Below are 12152 nucleotides of genomic sequence, written 5' to 3'. Positions count from 1 at the left end.
GTAGGAGGAGAAGGGGATGACAGAGGATGAGATGGCTGGATGGCATCACTGACTCGATGGACGTGAGTCTGAGTGAACTCTGGGAGTTGGTGATGGACAGGGAGGCCTGGCGTGCTGTGATTCATGGGGTCACAAAGAGTCGGACACGACTGAGTGACTGAATTGAACTGAACTGAACTGAATGCAAAAAATCTCTTATTTTCAATGTAGAGAACTACTTCTTGTCTCCAAAAAATCTAGGAAAAAAGGATACTGAGTATTGATTGTAAAGTCAATCTAAGTTTAATTCTGCATGAAAGTGATTGAAAACCATGTTAAGATGTTACAGGAAATGTCCGCTGCATTTTAAAATGTCTTTAAGAAGGTAAAAAACTGTCCTTGGAACATAGGTACAGTATGGTTGAATGGTTGAATACGTATTTTGTTGAAACCAGGCCACTTCCTATTTTAACTAGGAAGATTTTGTTTCAACTTTAGTGTAATTTTAAATACGGTATTGAAAAATGCCGTTGTTCATAGGCATTATATATGTTTGAGCTGATGACCTCCTTAAGTGGGTGCCTTAGGAAAGCGAGTAGGCTATGAATCTTAACGTGGATCTGAATTGAAGAGTTTTAAGGGTTTATTAGTTCAAATGTACAGAAATCATGCAACAACGGGAATTAGAAATTACCCGGGGACAAAAATGTAGCAGGGAGGACAATACTGGCTGAATTAAAAACTCTTTCTACCAGCCACACCACTTTTCACAAGACTTTTCAAACTTTGAAGGTGCCAAGCAATTATCTAAGTTTTCAGGCCCTGGACTGAACTGGTGGACTGTCATTTAGCTTTGGGTATTGCTAGGGCCTGAATGGATGAGGGAGACATGTTTCGATTGTACCCAAGACCAGTCATGTGTTTTGTATTAAAAAAAAAAAAAAATTGTCCTTTTTTTTTTCTTTCTCATGAGAATACATTTTGGAAGAGCAGATCTTGACTTTACTGAGTCTTATACTCTAGTGATCTAAGTGATTACTCTAGTGATCTAAGTGATTAAAGCTCCCCTACTTCCCTCCATACATTCTGAGTAATTGTCTTAACTTCTTTCTTAGCCCTATACAAGGAAACTTTCAAATACTAACTACTTAAATCCCAATAAAGTAAAGAGATAATAAAAACAAATGAAAATGTTTCCATCTGGAATCGCTTAGATTTCAGGGTGAATAAATTGGCACATACCTGGTGGAGCTCTGGGGCCAAAACCTGAGCTTCTTCTGTTCTGTTTTCATTCCTTCCTACCCTCCCCCCCCCACTGTCAGTTTACTACCCTCTGCTGATTTTCTGGGGACTCGAGTCTTCCTGATGGCCATTTGTCACCCCCTCAGCTTCCGTGGCTGTTGGCTATGGATACCCCAAAAGCATCAAGGTGAAGAAAAAAAAAATGAGGAAAGAACAATTAGCTGAATGTTGTCTTCCAGAATTTCAACTAAATTTGGAAACAGAAGCCAAGTGGCAAAGTAAAGATTTTCTTCCCATGGATCTTCTAATTGCCCCCCAGAGGCAGCCGTTGGGATTGCTGAGGATGTTAAGCATTCAAGGTGTGTTGACTGCAGGCTGATAGTCATCAGGCAGATGGCAGGGAATCCGCTGGAAGGCTGAATTTTCTCTGATGCGGGGGAGGGCTGACAGCACAGTAGTTAAGTAGGGGTAGCTGTCAAGGAAAGACGCTTTCCCTCCCCCACAGGGACAATTGAACCACACACTTCCCGGTTCCCAGTTGCCCTGGGCGTTTTTCTCTGTTACAGCATTTCACTCCTGAAATGAATGACGCTTAGCAGGGAAGGTGTCTTTGGTAAGTATTTTACAACAGTGCAGGAGTTAACAGTTTCTTTTTTCATTAGAAGTGAGTTTTGGTGGCTTCCTGACTGGCAGCCTAGAAACTTCTTACTTCCTTTTGATGCAGTGATCTCATAAAGGGTCTCCTTTTCCCAGACATCTGCCAAAGGGAAGGTTATGCTTCTTTCCTTTCTTCCTTCTGCTTTTTTTCCCTGCTTCTCTTCCCTCCCAAGTGTCATAAGAGGGATTTTTGCAACAGTGATAGATACTAGATAATACCATAAACACAACCAACAATGATTTATTTACTAAGATATGTATGTGTGTGTAAGAGAGAGAGAAAGTTTCAAAAAGAGCTTGGGTGACGTGTGAGGTAAAAACTATAGCTCATTGAAAAAGATAACATAAAGGAGAGGAGAAGAAAGAGAATAGTAGTCACTTTACAATATCAGTGAACATACCAATTGTCATTTTAAAAAATGTACATCTGCTGCTGTTACTATTCCACTCAAAGAGAAGTCGCTCAGTTGTGTCCGACTCTTCACGACCCCATGGACTGCAGCCTACCAGGCTCCTCCATGTCCATGGGATTTCCCAGGCAAGGGTACTGGAGTGGGGTGCCATTTCCTTCTCCAGGGGATCTTTCCAACCCCGGGATAGAACCCGGGTCTCCTGCATTGCAGACAGAAGCTTTACGTCTGAGCCACCAGGGAAGCCTCATAGTTAATTAAATTAAATATTGTCAGGGTGATTCTGTTGCAAGCCCCAAGGTAATTCTGTTGCAAGGAGGATAACACACTGTCCCAAATTCAGAATGTGTCCTCCTTAAGAACCGACACTATATCACTCTTATGGCTGCCTAGAGCTTACCTTGGGATTTGGCACACAGAAAGCACTGGATGAAGATTTGTTAACTTGTGTTGAATAAAAGTTAGTAGATTGCTACATCATGAACTCTGCAAAAGTATTTGTGAGAATTAGGGTAATGATTATATGTACGTGGAAGCTGATCTATATGTTATTCTTCTGACCTACACTTCATTAGCACAATCACTCTTCTGCTGGTTGATGCACCTGAGACGTTACCAGTACGTAAAGGATCATCTGAAGCATCCAAGAACAATTTGATTATATTCTGCATAATTTGAGTATTTTTAATCTTGAGGATATTTTACTGTACTTTAATTCTTTGAAAACTGGCAATCCACTAAGGATCCAGAAGATAAATTGCTAGAATCAGAATCTTTAATTAACCAAAGCACCGAATGTGCATCAATTAAAAAACTGTTTTGAGGTGGACAGAGTGGGGCTGGAAGGCTGATTTTCCCAGTTGCTAGATTTGTGATCTTGCGGAGGTCCTTGACTCTCTCTAAACTTTGGATTCCTCATCTCTATAAAATAAGAAGAGTAGCACCTCCTCCCTCCAGGGCTGTAGGGAGGATGGAAGGAGGTAACGACTGTGCTCCGCACAGTGACAGGTACTCGATAACTACTTCAATAAGGAGCAGGAGTAGGCGTCCGTAGCCGCCCTGGTGTCTGTACCGGGTTCCACATTGGCTGTGCCCTGTGATTATTTTGTAGAAGATATACTCGGAGAGAGGAAAGCCTGGGTGTGTACCAGCAGGCTTTCTGTGTTTCTGTTCTAGGGTTTGAAACTTCATCCTAAGGAGGAAAGTGATAGATAGGGGAAAAGCTTTCCCAGTGTTTGGCAGCATGTTATTAGTATCAGGGGTGGAATTAGTCTGGATGTATATTTTTCCAAATATAATACGTTACTTTAGAAGGTGGAGCTATACACATCCCTGTGTTTTCCCTCCAGTCCCACAGGCAGTTTGAGATCAGTTCACTGAAAATGCCATCTGCTCTTTGTAGTCAGAAATGAAAAGAAGCTGAGTTTTCAGTCTCACTCTGAGATTTGCATTTGAATAATAGGTGTCAGGTTTATATTGGTACCCACTTCTTTGAAGTGTGAAGTTAAATGCCTGTGGCTTCACTCAGTACTGGAAGCAAGGCATTAATATCATAATTATCTTTTTCCTTAATGAGATGATACTGAGAAGCAGCTTTAGGAAAACTTATTGAATAAGGTGTTGAAAATGAAGAAAAGATCAGTTGGCTGCCTTTCCTTTCTCTCTTTTTGTGGGCCTTAAGTTGGAAAGAGGAAGAATCCATGTATTGTTGCTTGAAAGCTTAGGCTACTTTGCTTGGATGCCTAGATGCTTTTCTGTGAGCTAGATAAAGGCTGAAAGTCTGAGGGGCTCTGTCTTCTGACAACAGTTGGCGTTGTAGGGCTGGACCACTGAGAAAGTCACTGCAGAATTTCTAAAGTATTGCAGATTCTCATTCTGATTCTCATTCAACCTTCTCAGATTCTCAGATTCTCATTCAACCTTCTCCACCTGCAATTTCAGGGGTCTGTAAGACTGTCCTTAGGTTCAACAATTCACTGGAAAGACTTGGAGAAGTCAGAATAGCTGTGATATTCATGGTCTGTGTTTGTCACAGGGAAGGATGCAGATGCAGTCAGCAGAGGGAAGAGCTGCAGAGAGGGGGATCCAGGACACAAGAGCTGGGGCGTCCAGTGGTCCTCTCCCAGAGGGGCTATGTGGACAGGGCCTATTTTTCTCAACACGGTGTCTCGACACATGTGCTTCGCCAACAGGGACGCTTACCCGGTCTTTAACGTCCAGAGTGTTGTTGGGGCTCAGTTATGTGACAGATGACCGTCCCTGTGGCTGACCTTAGTCTCCAGCCCATCCAGGGGTTGAGCTGAGGCCACGTGGACAAGGTTCTCCACCACAAGTCATTTTGTTAGTGTAGACTATCTAGCACCGCCCTGCACCCCGTCCTCAGCCCCAACAAAGATACTCTTATCAGTGGACATTCTTAAGGTTTAGAAATTACCTCCCAGTGCTGAGGGCAACAGCCAAACCTAAATCTGGGCAAAGTTAATCCTGTCCTGTATACCACACTCTGACTACTTCCAAAACAGTAGGAAGTATAGTAGCAACAATACTTTTGATGCTGCTGCTGCTGCTAAGTCGCTTCAGTCGTGTCCAACTCTGTGCAACCCCGTAGACGGCAGCCCACCAGGCTGCCCCATCCCTGGGATTCTCCAGGCAAGAACACTGGAGTGGGTTGCCATTTCCTTCTCCAATGCATGAAAGTGAAAAGTGAAAGTGAAGTCGCTCAGTCGTGTCTGACTCTTCGTGACCCCATGGACTGCAGCCTACCAGGCTCCTCTGTCCATGGGATTTTCCAGGCAAGAGTACTGGAGTGGGGTGCCATTGCCTTCTCCATTTGATACTGATATTAAACAAGGTGGCTCCACAGGGCGAATTCAGAAGCAGCATAGCCAGTGTAAATTCAACTTATTTCTGGCCCCTTGATTTTCTGAAGGAACTTGCAGTTGTCAGTGATACTTTCTATGTAAGATTCTGCTGGAATTAAGGATATGGACAAATTGTAATCTTACTGCCCTACATACTCAGGCATTACTTCACCGTATCATAAAAGAGCCTGAAAACCTATGCAATTTTACTTAAGGGATTTCCTATAAACATTATTTTCCCGATCCTGAAACCAAAGTTAGCAATGGAAAGCAATATCCCCATGTTTGGAAGAAAGTTCTTATTCCTGCCAGCTTCAACTAAAAGAGAATTCTTTGCAGACCCACTCATCCCAAACACTGCATAAGGCTCTTTTGGGACTTATCAAGAAACCCATATGAAGAAGTTGTGGGAGACTGAGCCCTAATCAAAGTTACATTTTCCCACGACATTTCAAGCAAACCTGTTGTTAGGCTGTATTGAGTTATTTATTATCAAAAGTTCATGTCCCTCCACATCTCACCTCCCTTTTAATACTCAGTTATGAATTACAAATACAAATGCCTATGGAACTAGGTGCGTTATGTGTGAAATAGGGCAGTAGATGACTAGATATTACTGGAGAGAATGGCAAAGTGGCAGTTATCAGTCTGCTATAGAATTCACATTCAGATTTTGCAAATATTTTACAGGCAAGTGAAACAGATCTTTTGACAGACGTGACTCATGAGTTTGGGACTCCTATAACAAAGGGATACAGGAGCAAATGCCCATATATTAGTAGGACAGAAGATAGAGTTTACTTTTTGGCTTAGCATTTCAGATATTTTCAGACTATGCAATCTGACTTAATGTTGGCTGTAAAAAATCAGTTTTCCAACTTTCCTACAGAATGTAAAAATAAAAGCTAAACAAAGAATTGTACTACATAATGGATGGAGGCATCAAGCAAAAGAATTATGATTTCATCCTATTCATTTTTCATTCTTTGTGGTAGGGACTTGACCAGGAAAGGAAGAAATTGAAACCAAGCAGGACCCTATGGAACTTATGGGTCAAATCCTTTCTATGTCCCGTTTCTTGTTTGTAGGAAATAGGCTTCCTTGATCTTCCATAGGGCAGGTTCAAATAGTTATTAATCGTGGAAGGGAGGGGATGCAGAGACAAGGCAGGAGCAGTCAAGAAAGAGTGCTGCTTTGGGCTGGGTTCTGAGGCCACCCAGGCGAGTATATAATATATACCCAGGGGAGTATATAATAACACTTATTTTGTAGACCTAAGGCCCTCATCCAGGTGGAGGATGATAACTTCAGGCTGAGCACAGGATTCCTGGGATACTTCTCTATCACCTTACCACCAGCCAATCAGAAGGAAGTCACACACTCTGCACCCCATACCCCACATTTTGCCTATAAAAACTTCTCCCTCACAAAGCATCAGAGAGGTAGGTGTTTTTGAGCATTAACTACTTGTTCTCCGTGCTTTGCCCCATAGTAAGCCTTCCTGCGGAGAAGGCAATGGCACCTCACTCCAGTACTCTTGTCTGGAAAATCCCATGGACGGAGGAGCCTGGTGGGCCACAGTCCATGGGGCCGCTAAGAGTCGGACACGACTAAGCGACTTCACGTTCACTTTTCACTTTCATGCATTGGAGAAGGAAATGGCAACCCACTCCAGTGTTCTTGCCTGGAGAATCCCAGGGATGGGGCAGCCTGGTAGGCTGCCGATTATGGGGTCGCACAGAGTCGGACACGACTGAAGTGACTTAGCAGCAGCAGCAGCAGCAGCAGCAGGCCTTCCTGTGCTCTAAATTCCCATGTTTCAGATTATTTGGACTTATTGTATGTCCAGTACTCTTGCCTGGAAAATCCCATGGACGGAGGAGTCTGGTGGGCTGCAGTCCATGGGGTCGCTAAAGAGTAAGACACAACTGAGCGACTTCACTTTCACTTTTCATTTTCATTTTCATGCATTGGAGAAGGAAATGGCAACCCACTCCAGTGTTCTTGCCTAGAGAATCCCAGGGACGGGGGAGCCTGGTGGCCTGCCATCTATGGGGTCACACAGAGTCGGACACGACTGAAGTGACTTAGCAGCAGCAGCAGTATGTCAGGCACACAAACTTTGTTTGGTAACAGAATGAGGGAAAACTTTAGATTTAAAAGTACCTAAGCTGCTCTGTGATAGGGATGATGGAAATACATATTTTAAGGTAACCGTGACATGGGAATCCAAGTTCCTCTTTGTGGAGCCGAAGAATGAACTTCATGGACACACAAAGGCTCATGGTAGCAAGTGAATAGGATTTACTAGAGAGAAGGAAGGTACAAAGGTCTCAGCATAGACACTGTGAGGGGGTAAAGAGTCCCCCAAAAGTCAGGGATTGCAGCAGTTTTATATCTTTACTAATATTAATCTGTACATTTTTGGTTGGCTCCTATCCTTAAAATATGTCATTTTTAACCCATCAGTTTAAAGGTCAAGATGCTTAATTTTATATCTTTATGGCTTCTTTTGATCCTCAGATTAAGTCACCACCCTTTTTCATTTCACAATCAACCAGATGTATGGGTTTAAGATTAACGATCACCAGTTGTTTTTCCCTCAGGCATATGGAACAGAAGTGAATTACCGCCCTTCCCTGGATCTGAGTGCTGATCATTTATCAGACCAAGGACACATTCCAGGAATTTGGGACAAAGGGTATAGTTTTAGGTTAATGGAGCAGGATGTTTACTGAAAATAAGACCGAGGTCTCAGAGTCCTACTCTGACTACCTAGCAATTCCTACCTCAACAGAAAGTAAATAACAGTGGTGGTGATGGTTTGGTCACTAAGTTGTGTCTGACTCCTGAGCCCCCCATGGGCTGTACGCTGCAGGGTTCCTCTGTCCACGGGATTTCCCTGGCAAGAATACTGGGGTGGGTTGCCATTTCCTTCTCTAGGGCTTCTTCCCAACCCAGGGATCGAACCGGGTCTCCTGCATTAAGTGGTCTCCTGCATTGCAGGCAGATTCTTTACCGCTGAGTCATCAGGGAAGCCCGTAAATACCAATATCTAATTTTTAAATTCTGGACAGTGAAATAAGAGTGGTAGGGAGACATGGTATAATAGTTTTTACATTTCCTATATAATTTATGGTTACAATATACACAGTTTATAAAATGTATTTATGGAAGGTCAATCTATGATTATTTCATTGAGATTGAAGTATAGCTTTGTACAGTTCTAGTACGTAGTAGGGAGAAGGCAATGGCACCCCACTCCAGTGCTCTTGCCTGGAAAAGCCCATGGACAGAGGAGCCTGGTAGGCTGCAGTCCATGAGGTCGCTAAGAGTCAGACACGACTGAGCGACTTCACTTTCACTTTTCACTTTCATGCATTGGAGAAGGAAATGGCAACCCACTCCAGTGTTCTTGCCTGGAGAGTCCCAGGGACAGGGGAGCCTGGTGGGCTGCCGTCTATGGGGTCGCACAGAGTTGGACATGACTGAAGCGACTTAGCAGCAGCAGCAGCAGCATGTAGTAGGCATTTAATAAACCTATACTGAATGAATTTAAAAAAGTGCTTGCTTAGGCTCCTTCTCAGCACCCTCCTAGGTTTTCTAATCTTATATAGAGCCCACGTGCAAAGAAAGATGATACACCATGCACAGTGAACAATGGCCATCTTCTTTTCTTTGTACCCAGAATCAGAAGCAGAAAGGCTAGTATTTGAGGGGAAATTATTCTCTTGATAAAATTCCAAGTACTTGAACTTTTATAATGCTGACCTTCCCAGTGAGATTTTTAGATCCAGAGTTTTAGTAAAGAATTGGCATAAGCACTCACAAGTTTGGGTGCTTATCCAAACTGAAATTAATCTCTGAACCTTTAAAGGTTTTATGAGTTCTAAAGTAAGCAGAGAAAGCCAGAGAGGGCAAAGAAATCAGAGAAAAATCAAGGAAAGCGATCACAGCAAAAGCTTCATGGGCCAGAAAGATCACAAGAGTGATTGGAGGGCAGGGGGAGAAACGGAGCGCACGGAAAGGGTTACTGAAGTAGAAGAAGATAACGGAGGAGCAGGGCAGCTTAGAGGGAGCCACGGGGGGACAGAGCAATCAGAGCAGAGGTGTGGAGGGCAGGCAGAGCACCAGGAAGGCAGAGCTGAGGGAGGCAATCACGGTGAGGAGGGCAGGGGTGAAGCTGCACAGAGCAATCGGCATGGAGCAGGAGGGGCAAGAAACACGCTCTCAAGACAGGCTAGACTCTCAGCATCCTGTGTTTACAGGGAAGGGCGTTTGTAAGCACTTTATTTTGATTGTGATTAGTTCAAAATCTTGAAAAGCGTTTTTTCTATTTTCCTTGTTTCTCCTCCCCTCCCTTTGTTACATTTCCTCTAACAGAAGGGTAGATGAGAAGAGAGGGGTGGCTTGATTTTTCCCTAGATACTTTGATTATCCATACATCCATGTGAGACTTAACATGCCATGTATTTCAAGCCTTAAAAGATGAAACTGACTTGAAACAGAATATAAGCTTTCTTTCTTCCTTCTGAGAATTCAATGTGAAGAAACAACTATATTTGATGACAAGGAAAAAAAACATTAAAATATAAATAAAATGCTAGTAATGATACAGCAAAAATAAATGTTTGTGAGTTCAAGTATTAAACAATAGTATTGCTTTCTGGAGGGCATCTCTTTATCACACAATGAGAGAAGAGCTGGCTGAAGCATGCTAAGGTAACACAATGTATTGAAAGATCATTTCTGCATGTCACAGTGCCTAGAATCGCAGTTTTAGCTGATTTGGGAGTTTACATCTCTTCCCAGTTCAATCCCATCCCTTACAGATAAAGAAATAGACATTCAGAGAAATTGGCATAGTGTTTTAAGGCCATACACTGCTTAACAGTAAGACTGTAAGGTTTGTAGTAAACAACATTCTGACAAGATGTGTAACTATTACACCTTCTCAGGTTCTGAATTTATCTGTAGGTTATGTTGAGGTAAACTGTCATATGTAATTGGAATTAAAAGCAGAAATGCAGCTGTTTTGGTGTGACCTCTGAAATAATCCCTGGGTCTAGCTCCTGGGGACGTGTGGTATGTCTGCCCGGTTCTGTCATAACACGCTGATAAGAATCGGCTCTTTCTTTTCCTCAGTCAGCTCTCACATGTACACCTTGACCCAGTCCACTGGAATTTGTTTTACTTCATTACCATAAATGTTTGAAGTGTATTGTGAGTAAGAGGGTAGGAGGGAGGGGTCAAATAACAGAGATGAATAAGCTATGTCTATCAAGGGCTTCCCTGGTAGCTCAGTTGGTAAAGAATCTTCTGCAAGCCTGCAATACAGAAGACCCTGCTTTGATTCCTGAGTCGGAAAGATCCGCTAGAGAAGAGATAGGTTACCCATCCCAGTATTCATGGGCTTCCCTGGTGTATCAGAGGGTAAAGAATCCACCTGCAATGTGGGAGGCCTGGATTCAATCCCTGGGTTGGGAGGATACCTTGAAGGAAGGCACAGCAATACACTCCAGTATTCTTGCCTGGAGAATCCCCATGGACAGAGAAGCCTGGTGGGCTACAGTCCATGGGGTTGCAAAGAGTCAGAGCAATGAGCAACTCAGCACAGCACAACAGTCAAAAATGTGCAACTAAGATCACAACAGGTAAAGGCAGTAACCTTCAAACTAGAAATACAGTATAGAATTTTTATCATAAAACTCCTTTTCTGCAACACAACCTTACTGCCGAACAAGAAATCAAGAGAGTTCAGTGCTTACTCTTCCTACATGCTACCTACCCTCAAGATCCATCATTACCTGCATTTCAGATCTCAGTTCTGAGTTCACACAATAGAAACTTTTATTAAAGTGACTCCTGACTTCTAGCAGCAAGCGAGTTACAACAGCTCCTCTGGCTGCAGCTTCATTCTACCCGTCAACGTTAAATCCTCTCCATCCTTTTGAGAAACTTACCCAGTGCTTTCACTGTGCTATTTATTCTTCCCTCAATAATAGCTTTAACACTTTAACAATAATCCTGTAAATAATTTGGATATTTGATTAGCAGACAGGCACTTTTTTCAAGTATTTTATCAGGAGATAAAATGGAGCTGTGTTGGGAATTCCCTGGCAGTCCAGTGGTTAGGACTCTGTGCTTCCAGGTCTGGGGACATGATTGAGGAACTAAGATCCCAAAAGCTGTGAAGTATTGAAAAAAGAAAGAGAGAGAGATGGAGCTGTGTTAAATATTTTTCTTCTTTACATGGACTTAAGTGTGTATCTCTTCAAATTATAAGTCTTTGAAGGTTAAAGAGTTTGGTTTCTCCTTATGTAACCCCCGAGCAGCCCATGGAATGGTATTCAGAACACAATAGTCTTAATGGGCTTACAGACCTCTCCCTAGTATCTTAAGCAGTTTGTCTGACTTATTCAACAGTTGTTATGGGCAAACCAACTTCATCAATCACTACATCTGTCATTTTCCTTCTTGTATTTTTTGGAACTAATCTGACTGATTATTGTCTTTGATTTTCCCATGCGTGGTTCTTTGCTTTTCACTCTGAGAAAATAACACCTATGTTACTTCATGAACTTGCTGTGAGGACCAAATGAAATGCTCTACACATTTGAACAGTAGGTATAGGATACATTACAAGCGGATGTTACTTTCAGAGAGTTCTTTCCTTTAGTGTGAAAGTATATAGGCAATTTACTTGTGAAACAAGGTATAAATATATTATCTATAAATTTGGCATAGGGAAATATTGTAAATTCTATACTTTATAACAATTAGAAACACATTTTTATCAGGCCAACTATCAGCAGCAATGGTCATGAAAAACAAGTAATAGAAAAGCAATTTTGTTTCAGTGTTCCACTGGTCAGAGATATACAATTAGATGTAAGTACCGCTTAATTAGATGTAAGTACCGCTTACAGTGCATGATGCAGGGTCACGTGCTGCCCACTCGGGTTCAGTGTGGACTCTGCAGCAAGATTGCCTAGGTCAGAAT

Source organism: Bison bison, unplaced genomic scaffold (genome assembly GCF_000754665.1).
Source record: "Bison bison bison isolate TAMUID 2011002044 unplaced genomic scaffold, Bison_UMD1.0 scf7180017864332, whole genome shotgun sequence".
Lineage (NCBI taxonomy): Eukaryota > Metazoa > Chordata > Mammalia > Artiodactyla > Bovidae > Bison > Bison bison.
This window is presented reverse-complemented; position numbering follows the sequence as displayed.